We start from the raw sequence: 5592 nt of genomic DNA on the forward strand, positions 1-5592 counted from the left end.
TATCATACTAAGATATATTAATATATCATAATATTATGATAATGTAATAATTTAACATCTCTTTAGATATAATAAACAATGGGTTAACAATATTTAACAAGATCGTTAACCTAAAGGTTTCAAAACAACATTTACATGTAACGACTAACGATGACTTAACGACTCAGTTAAAATGTATATACATGTAGTGTTTTAATATGTATTCATACACTTTTGAAAGACTTCAATACACTTATCAAAATACTTCTACTTAACAAAAATGCTTACAATTACATCCTCGTTCAGTTTCATCAACAATTCTACTCGTATGCACCCGTATTCGTACTTGTACAATACACAGCTTTTAGATGTATGTACTATTGGTATATACACTCCAATGATCAGCTCTTAGCAGCCCATTTGAGTCACCTAACACATGTGAGAACCATCATTTGACAACTAGCATGAAATATCTCATAAAATTACAAAAATATTAGTAATCGTTCATGACTTATTTACATGTAAATAAAATTACACATCCTTTATATCTAATCCATATACCAATGACCAAAAACACCTACAAACACTATCATTCTTCAATTTTCTTCATCTAATTGATCTCTCTCAAGTTCTATCTTCAATTTCTAAGTGTTCTTCATAAATTCTCTAAGTTCTAGTTTCATAAAATCAAGAATACTTCCAAGTTTGCTAGCTTACTTCCAATCTTGTAAAGTGATCATCCAACCTCAAGAAATCTTTCTTATTTACATTAAGATATCTTTCTAATACAAGGTAATACTCATATTCAAACTTTGATTCAATTTCTATAACTATAACAATCTTATTTCGAGTGGAAATCTTACTTGGACTTGTTTTCGTGTCATGATTCTGCTTCAAGAACTTTCAAGCCATCCAAGGATCCTTTGAAGCTAGATCTATTTTTCTCATTTTCAGTAGGTTTATCCACAAAATCTGAGGTAGTAATGATGTTCATAACATCATTCGATTCATATATATATATATATATATATATATATACATATATATATATATATACATATATATATATATATATATACATATATATATATATATATATATATATATATATATATAACTACCTTATTCGAAGGTTTAAACTTGAAATCACTAGAACATAGTTTAGTTAATTCTAAACTTGTTCGCAAACAAAAGTTAATCCATCTAACTTGACTTTTAAAATCAACTAAACACATGTTCTATATCTATATGATATGCTAACCTAATGATTTAAAACCTTGAAACATGAAAAACACCGTAAAACCGGACATACGCCGTCGTAGTAACACCGCGGGCTATTTTGGGTTTGATAATTAAAAACTATGATAAACTTTGATTTAAAAGTTGTTCTTCTGAGAAAATAATTTTTCTTATGAACATGAAACTATATCCAAAAATCATGGTTAAACTCAAAGTGAAAGTATGTTTTTCAAAATGGTCATCAAGACGTCGTTCTTTCGACTGAAATGACTACCTCTTACAAAAATGACTTGTAACTTATATTTCCGACTATAAACCTATACTTTTTCTGTTTAGATTCATAAAATAGAGTTCAATATAAAACCATAGCAATTTGATTCACTCAAAACGGATTTAAAACGAAGAAGTTATGGGTAAAACAAGTTTGGATATTTTTTTTTGATTGTTGTAGCTACGGGAAATATTGTAACAATTCTATACAAATCATATCCTAGCTAACTTATATTGTATTATACATGTATTCTAATATATTATGTAATCTTGGGATACCATAGACACGTATACAAATGTTTTGACATATCATATCGACCCATCTATATATATTATTTGGAACAACCATAGACACTCTATATGCAGTAATGTTGGAGTTAGCTATACAGGGTTGAGGTTGATTCCAAAAATATATATACTTTGAGTTGTGATCTAGCCTGAGACGTGTATACACTGGGTCGTGGATTGGGTCAAGATAATATATATCAATTTATTTATGTACATCTAACTATGGACAACTAGTTGTAGGTTACTAACGAGGACAGCTGACTGAAAATATTTAAAACATTAAAACGTATTAAAAATGTTGTAAATATATTTTGAACATACTTTGATATATATGTACATATTTGTTATAGGTTCGTGAATCGACCAGTGGCCAAGTCTTATTTCCCGACGAAGTAAAAATCTGTGAAAGTGAGTTATAGTCCCACTTTTAAAATCTAATATTTTTGGGATGCGAATACATGCAGCTTTATAAATGTTTTACAAAATAGACACATGTACATGAAACTACTTTCTATGGTTGAATGATCGAAGCTGAATATGCCCCTTTTGCTTGGTAGCCTAAGAATTAGGGAACATCACTAATTTTGAGAATTAGTGCACGCCTAATTAACGCGAATCCTAAAGATAGATCTATTGGGCCTAACAAACCCCATCCAAAGTACCGAATGCTTTAGTACTTCGAGTTTTATATCATGTTCGATGGATGTCCCGGAATGATGGGGATATTCTTAGATGCATCTTGTTAATGTCGGTTACCAGGTGTTCACCATATGAATGATTTTTATCTCTATGTATGGGATGTATATTGAAATATGAAATCTTGTGGTCTATTATTACGATTTGATAAATATATAGGTTAAACCTATAACTCATCAACATTTTTGTTGACGTTTAAAGCATGTTTATTCTCAGGTGATTATTAAGAGCTTTCGCTATTGCATGCTAATATATGGACAAGATTTGGAGTCAGCATGCTTGTATAATATTGTTTAAAACTGCATTCGAAATTTACTTTGTTGTAACATATTAATATTGTAAACCAATATGTATTGGTAGTGTGTAAGTGTGATATTTTTTAGATTGTCATTTCTGATAATCTAGGTGGTGTCCTTTTAACCTTCTCGATAAAATAAAGGTTATGATTTGTTTTTAAAAATGAATGTAGTCTTTGAAAAACGTCTCATATAGAGGTCAAAACCTCGAAACGAAATCAATTAATATGGAACGTTTATAATCAATATGAATGGGACATTTCAGTTGGTATCCGAGCATTGGTCTTAGAGAACCAGAAATTTGCATTAGTGTGTCTTATCGAGTTTGTTAGGATACATTAGTGAGTCTGGACTTCGACCGTGTTTTCTTTAAAAAGGATTGCTTAACACTTTTGTTGGAAACTATATATTATTAACATGTAAATATTATGTGATATATTAACCTCTTAATGTGTTTGATATTGTGTGATAGATGTCTACCACTAGTACAAATCCCGTTGACTCACCTAAAAATAATGAAGAGTCGAATATAATTTGGGAAGATTCACAAATTCCCGAAGAGGAACTGGAAGAAGAGGAATCAGAAGAGGAGGAACCGGAAGAGGAGGAACCGGAAGAAGAAGAGGTTCTGGAGGAAGAAATATTGATACCTACAGTAAATCGATTAAATAAAAGAAAATCCTCAACCAACGGACCAACGTTAAAAATGGTCAATGGTGTTTCCACCAAGGAAGAAAAATATTGGGAAGATTACCAATTTTTCGATGAATCGGATCCCGATGAGGATTCCGATGATATTATAGAAATTACCTCGACCCAATTTAATAAAGCAAAATAAAATAATAAGGGAAAAGGTATAAAAATAGAGAAACCTGATTCCAACCCCGATGAACTTTATATGTATCGGCAACGTCCATATTTCCTAAATTGTAACAATAACCCGGGAACCTCTAAACCACCAGGTTTTTCTAAACCATTGTGGAAAACGACGGCTCGTATTATAGGAACACCATATATCCCTAGAAAATTAGGAAAACGAACCAAGTCCGAAGAAGAAGAAGAAACCAGTGATTCAGATTAGAGGGTTGTAATCATGTTGTGTATTATGTGTATTGTAGTGTGCTTGTCCTTTTATGTTCTATGTAAAAGTTTCTTGTATTGTTTGTTAATTATCTTTTACGAATCTAATCCTTGTCTATTTTACAGTATAAAAACAAAATGGACGTTAAGGGTAGACAACTGAATAATTTAGAAGACCTACCAGAGGATATGATTGAGGAAATCTTGTCTAGAGTCGGTCAGAATTCTTCAGCATAATTAATTATGGCTTAATTAACTTGTCAGACATTTGAAAGACTTTCCAGAAATGCCTTAGTTTATAAAAGGCTTTCTTTTGATAGGTGGGGTATATCACATTGGGGAGACTGTAAGTTACGCCGTGTTTTCTTTAAAGCGTTAAATGCGGGGAACCCAAATGCAATTTTACGCTACGGGTTAAGAACCTATTTGACTCAACATATCCCAACATAGGATTTCGTGAGTTAGAAAGAGCTTCTAACATGCAACATAAAGAAGCATGTTATGCTTACGGGTTAATAATGTTCGCTTCTCATCAAATTGAGAAAAAAAACTTCGGATTGCAACTTTTAAATAAAACCTTCCCACAAGTGACGGATTCAGTAGTTGAGGTGAGAAACAAGGTTTTTAGATTATTACGGGGCTGTTGGACATTACGAAACCCTCGTCCCTTTGACGACATTACAACATGCTGCCTAGCCAATGGTCATAACGGTTATTTTCCAAAAGACCAAGGATGGGAAGTCGTCTTAGTAAAACCAGAATGCATGACTTGTTTCTGGACTTATGAATTACGTGTCTTTATTTCCTTTGCTGAATAACTTGCGTATTAACTAGGTTTATCTTCAAAACTGTCCTGTATCAAAGTGTACTATATTTCATGTTATATGTAATATAGCGAAGTTGTAAGTTTGAAGAATATTTGTATGTGATATATTATTATAATTAGTTTTTCATATGGAATTGTAGTAGTTGAATTGTATATTAGCTACTAAGTATGAACTTAACGACTAGGTAGTACCCGAATTTAAACTTATAAAACACTAATATGAAGAAAAAGCTTTTATAAATGAGTTCATATTATGCTACGAAATACTATTGACTACTCTTAATATTCTGTATGATTAACTCAATTCAGTTGGCTATTTTGAAGGAAATGGCACCGACTACTCGACACACCATGAATATGAGCAAAGAGGAATTTCGTACCTTTCTTGCTGCAAACATAGCCGCAGTACAGGCTGCGCTACATACCAACAATAACTCTGGATCTAGCAGTGGAACTAATTCCACAAGAAATCGTGTAGGATGCTCCTACAAAGAATTCACTGCATGCAAACCTTTGGAATTTGAAGGAACCGAAGGGCCAATTGGATTGAAACGGTGGACCGAGAAGGTTGAATCGGTGTTTGCCATAAGTAAGTGTACTGAAGAGGACAAAGTTAACTACGCTACGCATACCTTCACAGGTACGATGTTAACATGGTGGAATACCTATCTTGAGCAGGTATGACAAGATGCTGCTTACGCACTACCATGGTCAGCATTCAAGCAATTGATGAACGAGCAGTACCGTCCTAGAAACGTGGTCAATAAGCTCAAGGCAGAGCTTAGAGAGTTATGAACACAAGGGTTCGACATTACCACATATGAATGACGATTTACAGAGTTGTGCCTATTGTGTCCAGGAACGTTCGAAGATGAAGAAGAGAAGATAGACGCATTTGTAAAAGGGTTACCAGTAAGG

The sequence above is a fragment of the Rutidosis leptorrhynchoides genome, chromosome 3 (genome assembly GCF_046630445.1).
Source record: "Rutidosis leptorrhynchoides isolate AG116_Rl617_1_P2 chromosome 3, CSIRO_AGI_Rlap_v1, whole genome shotgun sequence".
Taxonomy (NCBI): domain Eukaryota; kingdom Viridiplantae; phylum Streptophyta; class Magnoliopsida; order Asterales; family Asteraceae; genus Rutidosis; species Rutidosis leptorrhynchoides.